This window comes from Rhineura floridana, chromosome 21 (assembly GCF_030035675.1).
Source record: "Rhineura floridana isolate rRhiFlo1 chromosome 21, rRhiFlo1.hap2, whole genome shotgun sequence".
Classification (NCBI taxonomy): Eukaryota; Metazoa; Chordata; class Lepidosauria; order Squamata; family Rhineuridae; genus Rhineura; species Rhineura floridana.
In genome coordinates this window covers 8,284,351-8,296,336 of record NC_084500.1, presented here as the reverse complement: position 1 = coordinate 8,296,336, position 11,986 = coordinate 8,284,351, and the positions used below count along the sequence as shown (strand labels likewise).

Genomic DNA, 11,986 nt, shown 5'->3' with positions numbered 1-11,986 from the left:
TGCACAGTTGCAATGATTCACTCTTCTGCTATTGTTGCACAATAGCACGTTGTTGCTGTTGTTGTTTTTTTAAACAAGCAGGGGTTGAGAAGAAGGGCAGCATGAATAAAGGGAAATAATTTTTTTAAATTAAAAACCAGTGCAATTAACTTTCTGTCAATATATATTTTTTGCAGAGTTGTATTACTGCCTTTCATATCTTCCTGAAAATTGTGAGCTTCTCCAAGGAGCAACCGCCTTGATTTTGCCCAATGAGGTTGACTGCACAAGATGGAGAGGGGCAGCCCAAACTGGAGGAAGACCAAAGTGAAGACTCCGCCGCAGTCATGGAGAATATATTGGAAGATTCTTTGCAGAGAAGGAGACAAGTGGAATTTTCCAACTGGTAAATTTTGTGTTTTCCGTTTGTTAGTTTTCTAATGATATTTTTTTTTCCACGAAGCAAAACGCTCTAGATTCCTCAAGGCTAGATTACTGCAGTGCACTCTGTGGGCCTGTTACCTCCCGCTGCTGCAGAATGTGGCAGGTAGACTGCTGATGGTGGTAGATAGCTGATGGTAGTTTACTTGCAGGGCCACCTTACCCCATATGTGCCTACTCAACCTATTGATCTGCGGAACTGGCACGGTTAAAGGTGCCACATAATACTCACTCCGCACTTGCACAAATTATTCTTTTACTGTGGCAGCACTTCTGTTCCCTCTTGACATCAGGAAGGCACCTTCACTGTATGCTTTTCGGCACTTGCTTGAAAGTTTTTGTTTAGGCAAACCTGTCCAGACACATAGATGGTGCTGTGTTTAAATCTGTTTAGTGTACTGTTGCTTCTAATTTTTTTTAAAAAATGTAATCACTTGTTTTAACTGTTTTATTGACAATCAGTGTTTTTTTAAACCACTTAGAATCATAGAATAGTAGAGTTGGAAGGGGCCTATAAGGCCATCAAGTCCAACCCCCTGCTCAATGCAGGAATCCAAATCAAAGCATTCCCAACAGATGGCTGTCCAGCTGCCTCTTGAATGCCTCCAGTGTCGGAGAGCCCACTGCCTCTCTAGGTAATTGGTTCCATTGTCACATGGCTCTAACTGTTCAGTCGAAATCTGGTTTCCTGCAACTTGAGCCCACTATTCCATGTCCTGCACTCTGGGACAATCAGAAGAGATCCCGACCCTCCTATGTGTGGCAACCTTTCATGTACTTAAAGAGCGCTATCATATCTACCTTCAGTCTTCTCTTCTCCAAGCTAAACATGCCCAGTTCTTTCAGTCTTTCCTCATAGGGCTTTGTTTCCAGTCCCCTGATCATCCTTGTTGCCCTCCTCTGAACCTGTTCCAGTTTGTCTGCATCCTTCTTGAAGTGCGGAGACAAGAACTGGATGCAGTACTCAAGATGAGGCCTAACCAGTGCTGAACAGAGGGGAACAAATACTTCACGCAGTTTGGAAACTATACTTCTGTTAATGCAGCCTAATATAGCATTTGCCTTTTTTGCAGCCACATCACACTGTTGGCTCATATTCAGCTTTTGATCAACAACAATTCCAAGATCCTTCTCACATCTGAGCCAAGTATCCCCCATCTTATAACTGTGCATTTGGTTTCTTTTTCTTAGGTGTAGAACTTTGCATTTATCCCTGTTGAATTTCATTCTGTTTTCAGCCCAATCCTCCAGCCTATCAAGGTCCCTTTGAAATTTGTTTCTGTCTTCCACAGTATTGGCTGTACCCCCAGTTTTGTATCATCTACAGATTTGATAAGCATGCTCTGTACCTCCTCATCCAAGTCATTAAAGCCCCAAATGTTGAAGAGCACTGGGCCCAGGACCGAGCCCTATGGTACCCCACTCATTACTTCCACCCAGTTTGAGAAGGAACCATTGATAAGCACTCTTTGAGTATGATTCTGGAGCCAACTGTGGATCCACCTGATAGTTGTTCCATCCAGCCCATATTTAGCTAGCTTGCTAATCAGAATATCATGGGCCACTTTGTCAAGATATATTATGTGCACAGCATTCCCACAGTCCACAAGGGAGGTTACCCGGTCAAAAAACGAGATAAGATTAGTTTGGCAGGATTTGTTCTTCATAAATCCATGTTGGGTCCAGTAATAACTGCATTGTTTTGAAGGTGCTTACATATTGACTGCTTTATAATCTACTCCAGAGTTTTTCCAGGGATTAATGTTAGGCTGACTGGTCTGTAGTTCCCCGGTTCCTCCTTTTTGCCCTTTTTGAAGATAGGGACATTAGCTCTCCTCCACTCATCTGTCACTTCACCAGTCCTCCATGATTTTGCAAAGATAATAGACAGTGGTTCTGAGAGTTCTTCAGCCAGTTCCTTCAATACTCTAGGATGCAGTTTATCAGGCCCTGCCGATTTGAACTTGTTCAAAGTGATTAGATATTTGTCTATCAATCTCAAGCTCCAATCCTGCCCCTTCTACTTCATGTTTCCTGGGAGGGTCATAGACCTCTTTTTTGGGAGAAGACTGAGCCAAAGTAGGAATTTAGCACTTCTGCCTTTTCTTTGTCAGAGAGGTTTTTTCACAATCAAGTGGTATATCAATTTTGACAAATAAATAAATAAGAACATAAGAAGAGCCTGCTGGGTCAGGTCAATGTCCCATCTAATCCAGCATCCTGTTCTCACAGTGGCCACCCAGATGCCTGTGGGAAGCCCATAAGCAGGACCTGAGTACTTCTTCCCTCCAGCAACTGGTATTCTGCAGTGTAGTAGTATTCAGCAGCTTTCATTGGGTAACCTCCCTGGTAGACTGGGAAATGCAATGGACATAATATGTCTCGATGTCAGCAGAGCTTTTGATAAAGTGCCCCATGACAGTATGATTAGCAAGCTAGCTAAATGTGGGCTGGATGGAACAACTATCAGATGGATCTACAGTTGGCTACTGAATCGTACTCAATGGGTGCTTATCAATGGTTCCTTCTCCAAGTGGGAGAGGTAACGATTGGGGTACTACAGGATTTGATCAGGGCCCAGTGTTCTTCAACATTTTTATTAATCACTTGGATGAGGAGCTGCAGGGAATGCTTATCAAATTTGCAGAAGATACAAAATTGGGAGGGATAGCTAATACCTTGGAAGACAGAAACAACATTAAAGGGGATCTTGATAGACTGGAGCATTGGGCAGAAAACAACAGAATGAAATTTAACAGGGATAAATGCAAAGTTCTACACCTAGGAAGAAGAAACTAAACACAGTTATAAGATGGGGGATACTTGGCTCAGCAATACTGCATGCAAGAAGGATCTTGGAATTGTTGTTGATCACAAGCTGAATATGAGCCAAGTGATATGGCTGCAAAAAGACCAATACTATTTTAGTCTGCATTAACAGAAGTATAGTTCCCAAATCATGTGAAGTACTAGGTCCCCTCTATTTGGCACTGGTTAGGCTTCATCTTGAGTACTGGACACTACACTTTAAGAAGGATGCAGACAAACTGGAAAAGGTTCAGAGGAGGACAACAAGGTTCAGAGGAGGGCAACATCCCCATGAGGAGAGACTGAAAGAACTGGGTATGTTTAGCTTTGAGAACAGAAGACTGAGGAAATATATGATAGATATGATTCTTCAAGTACTTGAAAGGTTGCCACATAGAGAAGGGCCAGGATCTCTTCTCAGTTGTCCCAGAGTGCAGGACACGGAATAATGGGCTCAAGTTACAGGAATCTAGATTTCGGCTGTACATCAGGAAAAACTTCCTAACTGTTAGAGCAATAGAACAATGAAACCAATGACCTAGGGAGATGGTGGGCGCTCCAACACTGGAGGCATTTGAGAGGCACCTGGACAGCCACCTGCCAGGTATGGTTTAAGCTGAATTCCTGCATTGAGCAGGGAGTTAGACTCAAAGGCCTTATAGGCCCCTTCCAACTCTGCAATTCTATGATTATACTGTCTCTGATCATGGAGGCAGAGCATAGCCATCATGGCTAGTAGTCATTGCTGGCTGTATCCTTCATGTCTAATCCTCTTTTAAAGCCATACCTTTCCTAAAGTATCTGCAGTGACTGCCCATATGCTATCTGGCCAAGTTGAAGGTTCTCATATTAATACACAAAGTCCTGAAGAACGTGGGTTGAGGATACCTTGAGGAACACCTGAACCTTGCCATCGCAGCCTGATCATTGAGATGATCCAGATTAGCCCCATGTTACGGAGGCCCTTCTGCCTTCAACTAGAACAGCCTTTCCCAACCAGTGTGCCTCCAGATGTTGTTGGACCACAACTCCCATCAGCCTCAGCCAGCATTGCCAATTGTCAGGAAAGATGGGAGTTGTAGTCCAACAACATCTGGAGGCACACTGGTTGGGAAAGGCAGAACTAGAAGTTGGGCCTTGATAGTATTGTCAGTCCCGAGCTGTGGCAAACTCTTCCAGCGGAGATTTGACAGGCATCATTGCTTTTGGGTTTTTAAGCTCCTTTTGAAGACTCTTTTTTATGTAGACAGGCCTGTGTAACTGTTGATGTTTTCTGATGAGCCAGTCATTTTAGCGATGCTTTTCAAAAACCGTTTTCATGCTGTTTTATATTTTGTTGCATATATCATCATATGAATTGGCAGTATAGAAATACTACTGTAAATACATCCCTGCAATTGATGGGAATTGAACCAAAGGACCAGTAAAGGCTTGTCTGTTAGAGTGAATGGGGACCCTGCCCCACCATCCTCAGTCTTGATTCTTCCAAAGCCATCTGCCTCCCTGCTTACAACCAGTCCAGGGAGTGGCCCTGGCTGGCAGCTTTTTCCCCTCAGTCTCATTGTTGCCCTGGCAGACCTCAGCGGAGAGGAGGGGGATGGTGACAAAACAAGAATTAGTTGGCTCTGCCTGTCATTGGCTCTGGAGCCACCTACTGTTGGTCTCCCTGCCTTCTTCCTTACCAGTTCCAGTGGCCACTAGGATCTACAGAACAGGGCCCATTCTCTAGAGCAGCCTTTCCCAACCAGTGTGCCTCCAGATGTTGTTGGACCACATCTCCCATCAGCCTCAGCCAGCACTGGCAATGGTCAGGAAAGATGGGAATTGTGGTCCAACAACATCTGGAGGCACACTGGTTGGGAAAGGCTGCTCTAGAGTGACAGCCCTGATTGGCATTAAAGGGCTCTCTGGCCTTTGCAGACCAGCCCAAATGCATGAAATCACATCAGAACTTCTCAGAGGATCCCTCAGGCCAGAGGTGTCCAATGCTCCTTGCAAGAGGTTTTAATCACAAAATCTCACAAGGATCCTCTTGACTGAACAATCACAAATTCAGTGAATGAGTGTGTTGGGAAGCAGCCCATGTTCATGACCTCTACCTACGCAGCTGAAACTTGAACAGAGCTCTTTGTAAGTACAATTGCCATTCAACCCTGCCATTCAGACATGCATAGGAATATGTACATATCTTGCACTGGATTTGTGGAGATTGGACCCAGATATTTGGTATAGTCTCTTCATATGTTCACCGAATATCTGAAAATGTCTTGGGTGTCACAAGAGAAAATTGGGTGTGTTTGTGGGAATATTTGTTTGTTTATTGCATTTGTTGTTATATGCCTTCAAGTTGATTATGACTTATGGCTACCTCAGCGACCTCCAACAGCATCTGTTAGAATCCACCCTTTTCAGATCTTGTAAGTTCAGGTCTGTGGCTTCCCTTATAGAATCGATCCATCTCTTTTGGCCTTCCTCTTTTTCTACTCCCTTCTGTTTTCCCCAGTGTTATTGTCTTTTCTAGTGAATCATGTCTTCTCATATGTGTCCAAAGTATGATAACCTCAGTTTCATCATTTTAGCTTCTGGTGATGGTTCTGGTTTGATTTGTTCTAACACCTAATTATTTGCCACTTTTTCTCCAGGAGCCCAAAGTGGCACACATGGTTCTAACCTTCCTAATTTAATCCCTACAACCCTGTGAGGTAGGTTAGGCTGAGAGGCAGTGACTGGTCCAAGGTCACCCAGTTTGCTTCATGGATGAATGGGGATTTGAACCCTGATCTCCCAGGTCCTAGTCCAACACTCTAACTGCTACACCACACTGGAATATAAAAACAAGTGCCACCACACTGGAGACGAGGAAGAAACTCTCTAAAGGACTGATAACCACACTCAAGAGAGCTGCTTCTTCAAGTTCCTAAGATCTCAGAAGCCCACTCTCCAGTAACTTGGAGCAGGGCTTTCAGGGTGGATGCCCCTGTTCTATGGAACAGCAACCCTGTTGAAATGTGGCAGGTGCCAACTATCTGCACTTTCTGGAGACAATTGAAGACAATTTTCTTCCAGGTCTTCCTAGCTGGATGAATAGGTCTCTGCTATGAGTATCTACTTGGCATGGTGTTTTATCTGCCGCTATTTTCTGTGTTGTTTTAAACGGTATATTAGCTGTTTTTATTGTATTTTGTACATAGCCTTGAGATGTATGCAGAAGGTGATCAATAAATAAAATAGTCATATTTAAAATGGGGCACATGGCTACCCGAGGCATGAAAAGCAGCAGAGGCCTCCCTCCAGACTAGGGATGGCAAGAGTCTTGTCGATTTTGGTTCTCTACGTTTCACATTTTTTTCCAGTTTTAAATTCAGTTCTTCACATTTCTGCAGCAATTTGTATTTTTATATAAAAAAACACCAAAAATCCTCATAAAAATTCTCCAATATTTGAGTGTAATTTTCTCCTAATTAACACATTTTTCTAGGCAGTTGCAACTAGGGATGGGTGAGAATTTCAATTCAGTTCATATTTCAAGGAGAATTTATTAAATTCGTACTTTCCGAAACAATATGAGAATCGAAACACAGCCATCCTTCAAAATTCACATTTATTAGAATTTTGGGATGCAGTTCGCCAATGAAATAATATTTTTTAAATGCATGTATTCGGGGAAAGTGTGCATAAAAATGAATACGTGAGTGGAAATAACATGCAATGATGTGGTGAGGAATGGCTGGCAAAAATGTGCCCCTTTGTCAAAACTGTCTACAAAAAGGTGTTTATTTGGAGAAATTTGCACTAAAATGGTGGAGAATTTTCATGAGGATTTTTTTTAAAAAAAAATGTGAAGATCGCTGCAGAAATGTAGAGAACTGAACTTAACACTGGAAACATGAGAAATGGAGAGAACCAAAAGTGACCGATCTTTCCATCCCTAGTTGTGACTCATGTACACATTTTTGCATTTTGCCTGTTATTTTCACTCACATATTCATTTTTACGTACACTTTCCACTAACATATGCATTTTTGCATACATTGTTTGGCTGGCAACCTGCATTGCAAAATTCTAGTAAGTGTACGTTTCAAAGGATGGCTGAGTTTCAGTTCTCATATTGTTTCAGGAAGTGCATATTTGATAGATTCAGCCTGAAATGTGAACTGAATTGAAATTCTCGCCCATCCTTACTCAAGCCCCAGTGTTCAGTGCAGGGGTTATGGGGGATAATCAGGAAGTTCCCTTCACTTTCCTTTTTGTATAGCCAAGTGGGGGAGAACACTCCCTTGGGAAGACGGTGGCTAATTATTGATTCATTGTACAATACTTTAGCAGCAAATCAATTAATACACTTTTATGAATCAAGTAAATAATTTACTTTAAAAAAAACAAAACACCAGCCGATATATGATAAGCCCTGGTTCCTTTCAGCTGCTTGCTCAAAACAAGGCTGACCTTGAATCTTAATGTGCAATGTGCGATGCAGCTGGATTCTCTTCAGAATGTAACAGCACCGTTTTGTAGAAGGCTCCACAATAATTTCCGTATGACATCTGAAGCTGGACATTCAATTATCTGCCTTATCGCAGCTCTGATAGGTGTGCTTCCATTATATTTGGTGTACGCCAGAACCTGGTGATATTTTGGGATGATCACTTGTTTTTTTCTTTATAATTTCCTATCTAATGTCATAGATTTCTGCCAAACTTTGGTTGAAATTAGCTAGAGATGCTTCTGAAATGCTCTTCTTGAGAATTCCCAGATTTTGGAGTTCTAATGTTTTTATTCATTATTACATTTATATCCTACCTTTCCTCCAAGGAGCTCAAGGTGTCTGCTTCTCCCACACACCCACAATTATATCCTCACAGCAACCCTGCGAGGTAGGTTAGGCTGAGAGACTGACTGGCCCAAGGTTAACTAGCTCTTTTACCAAACCCAAATTGTTGCACCTGAAATTCCCTATTTAGCATATAATTTAAATGTGCACAGCCCCTCCCCTGACCCAATCTGGGACACTGGATTCCCCCCGACCAGACCTGGGCTGACCCAGGAAACACCCAAACAAGATCCAGTACCAAATCATTTTGGGAGGTGGTACTAGTGTTTAATTAGGTTTAAAAAAACCCACTAATTATTCAGAAATTTTAAGCTGCTTCTGTCAAAAGGGGGGGAAAGTTATAGACATGTTTTTATTTCTTGCGGGGGGGGGCAAAGAGGAATCAGACTTACATGAGCCAAATTGGGCAGCTTGTGAAGTGCATCAGACCAAGGTGGACTGTTTCCGGAAGCATTAAATCAGGGTCCAAACCAAATCTTGTGGTTGATGTGCACTTTATATATATATAAACACACACACACACACTTGTTATCCAACTCACTGTTTTAAAAAGAGATGCTGTTTGATCCCACTTCTTAAACAATGATTTGATTTCCAGTAGGCTGCCAGAAAGACACTATGTTCTGTGTGTGTTTTCAAGAGAAACCAGCTTGATACGTGTCCAACTGGTGTACTGGCATGGCATGTAGTTGTTTTTCTGTCTCTAATCTAGCATAGGAAACCTTAAATTTGAATCAGGAGAGGTAGAAGTATACATTTTTGTTTGTTAAACTCCCCAATGCCGTTCAATAATCACCTTGTTTTGATTTTGACTGGGTGGTCACTCCCCATTTATTCAGTCCAGAGCCTGGGGGATTTTACAAAAAAAATAGATAGATATTTTAATTGTTATGTGTGTGGTCCTTGCAATACCAAATCCTCCATCTCCTGGCACTAAAATTCATAGGTCTAAGCTTTTGAGCCAAAGGTGTTGTCTGAAAGCACATCGTGCTGCAAGATTGCTGAAACTAAGCAGGTCTAAGCCAGGACACAAGTTGCAAAAGTAGAGCAGAATTTTCAGGAATATTCCTGGCTGGGTGGACTAAACTTTTGCAGTCTGGGATGGGAGGTTTACTGTGATAAGCAATGACATGGAAAGCTGTTAACCTTTTCTTGTTCTTTCACTAGCAACTCTGTTTCAACAAAAGAACTATAATTGTGGCCTACTTCCTCAAACCTTTTTTGGTTTGTTTGCTTTCTACCTCTCCTTCCTCCCTGTCTCATCCCCTCCCCATTTTTACACAAAGAAAGATGGATAGGAATGTTTCAAACATCACCATTTTCTCTTGTGGAATGTTGGAGAGCATGAAACACACAACTTAACTTACTGTTTATGGGTCGTGCTCGGTGCAAATTTCAGAAAGATTACAAATGGTCCAGGAATCTTTATGCATTCGTTGCAGTTGAAACACAGGGTTAGATCATTTGCAACTGCACAATCCAGAAAGAGTTCCAGATGGGATGAATTTCAGGTGCATCCAAGGTTAATTTCCATCTGACAAAGCTGCTGATTCCTGTTCTAACCCAAGGCAACAAATTTAATACACGTTTATTTGATTAATCAAAGGTTAAAGTTATTTCAGAATCCACCAAGAAAACAGGGAACTGTCATAACAAGTCCTACTAGAATTTTGTTCCTCGTTCTGCCAAACTAGATAAATTACATAAGCAGCGTCCTGAAATGTGGCTACTAAATTCTTACATAAACATCCTTTGGCAGGCTTTGGATAGTTGTTTTTATGCCTATACCTTTCTTCTTCTCTGCCTACTCATTTGTGTGTTTTTTTTGCAGTGATCCCACATTTCCTGCTCTTACACTGCCTTCCCCCCAATTAGGGGTGGGAGAAAATTTTGACTCCACATTGAAAGGCGAACCTACCAAATTTGCACTTTTCTGGTCTCCTGCCGGGAGGAAGGGTGGGATATATATCAAATAAATAAATAAATAAATAAATAAATAAATAAATAAGATGTGAACTCAAAGACAGCCATCCATCGAAATGTGCCCATCTCTGGATTTTTCAGTGCAGTTGTCCAGTCAAAAAGACATATAGTAGGATAAAGCAGACATTCAAAAAGTGAATGTTCATGAAAATATGAATGCTTTAAAAGAAATGGGGGTGCCACAGCATCTGATTGTCCTGATGCGCAACCTATACTCTGGACAAAAGGCTACTGTAAGGAAAGAATATGGAGAAATCGGAAAGGGTGTGAGGCAGGGGTGTATTTTATCACGCTATTTGTTTAATCTATACGCAGAACATATCATACGGAAAGCGGGATTGGACCAAGATGAAGGAGGTGTGAAGATTGGAAGGAGAAATATCAATAATTGAATATATGCAGACGATACCATACTACTAGCAGAAACCAGTAATGATTTGAAACGAATGCTGATGAAAGTTAAAAAGGAAAGCACAAAAGCAGGACTACAGCTGAATGTCAAAAAGACTAAAGTAATGACAACAGAAGATTTATGTAACTTTAAAGATGACAATGAGGACATTGAACTTGTCAAGGATTATCAATATCTCGGCACAGTCATTAACCAAAATGGTGACAATAGTCAAGAAGTCAGAAGGCGGCTAGGACTGCGGAGGGCAGCTATGAGAGAACTAGAAAAGGTCCTCAAATGCAAAGATGTATCACTGAACACCAAAGTCAGGATCATTCAGACCATGGTATTCCCAATCTCTACGTATGGATGTGAAAGTTGGAGAGTGAAAAAAGCAGATAAGAGAAAAATCAGCTCATTTAAAATATTATGTTGGAGGAGAGCTTTGCACATAGCATGGACTGCGAAAAAGACTAATAATTGGGTGTTAGAACAAATTAAACCAGAACTGTCACTAGAAGCTAAAATGATGGACACATAATGAGAAGACATGATTCACTGGAAAAGACAATAATGCTGTGAAAAACAAAAGGGAGTAGAAAAAGAGGAAGACCAAACAAAAGATCGTTTGACTCCATAAAGGAAGCCACAGAGCTGAACTTATAAGATCTGAACAGGGTGGTTCATGACAGATGCTCTTGGAGGTCACTGATTCATAAGTTTGCCATAAGTCATAATTGACTTGAAGGCATATAACAACAATATGAAAATAACATGCTCAAATGCATTATGTAAGGTAGTGGTGGTGAAACTTTTTCAGCCTGGGGGCCATGATCCCTTCTGGGGAACCTTCTGAGGGCCAAACAGCAGTAGTGGGTGGGGAAGAGAGGGGTAAAAGTGGGCAGAGCAACAAATGCAAATTTTACCTTTGCATAGTAGACTAATTTCAAGAGACACCCCCCTCTCCATCCAGACCAGCAAGGGGCATTATCAGGATTCATGGACATATTACAATCGGGCAACACATGGGGCATGAAGCAAAGCCCGTGAGGGGTGTGGCACGGAAAGAGTCCCAAGAGCCAAATAAAGAGGTCTGGAGGGCCTCTGTGCCCGAGATTTTGCAAAGATGTGCATACTGGGCAAAAGTGCATACCGACATGTATGTATCAGGAGAAATTAGCACTAAGATGAAATTTCATGACTTTTTTTTAAAAAAAAAGATCACAAACTGATGTGGAAATGTGGAGAATCACACTTAAGATTGGAAAAATGAAACATGGAGAGAAATCAAAGTTGACACATTCATTCATTCCTACCCTACTCCTTTAACTTTTTTTTTTTAAAAACTTTGTTTACAGGCTGCAGCACAGGAGCAAATTTATGTCCTGTGTCCTAAGTCTTTTAATGACCTAGAGGTGCACACCATCAATTGTTTATCAGTTTGACAAACTGCATAAATCTGATTTGTTCTCAGCGGGAAGAGTTTCAGATCCCCAGGTTTCTCTCCCTTTGCTGCCTTAATACTCATCCCGAGCCTCTTTAGAAGCCAATAA

At 41.7% G+C, this 11,986-nt stretch overlaps 1 protein-coding gene across 1 annotated transcript in view; it reads left to right on the top strand.

Moving 5' to 3' along the window:
• Positions 1-345: 345 nt before the first annotated feature.
• CALN1 (calneuron 1) overlaps positions 346-11,986 on the top strand; it is a 171,741-nt gene continuing 160,100 nt past the window's right edge. Inside the window, exon 1 of the mRNA XM_061605127.1 lies at positions 346-385. The gene's annotated coding sequence lies outside the window, so the exon portion shown is untranslated. The remainder of the gene's footprint in view (positions 386-11,986) is intronic.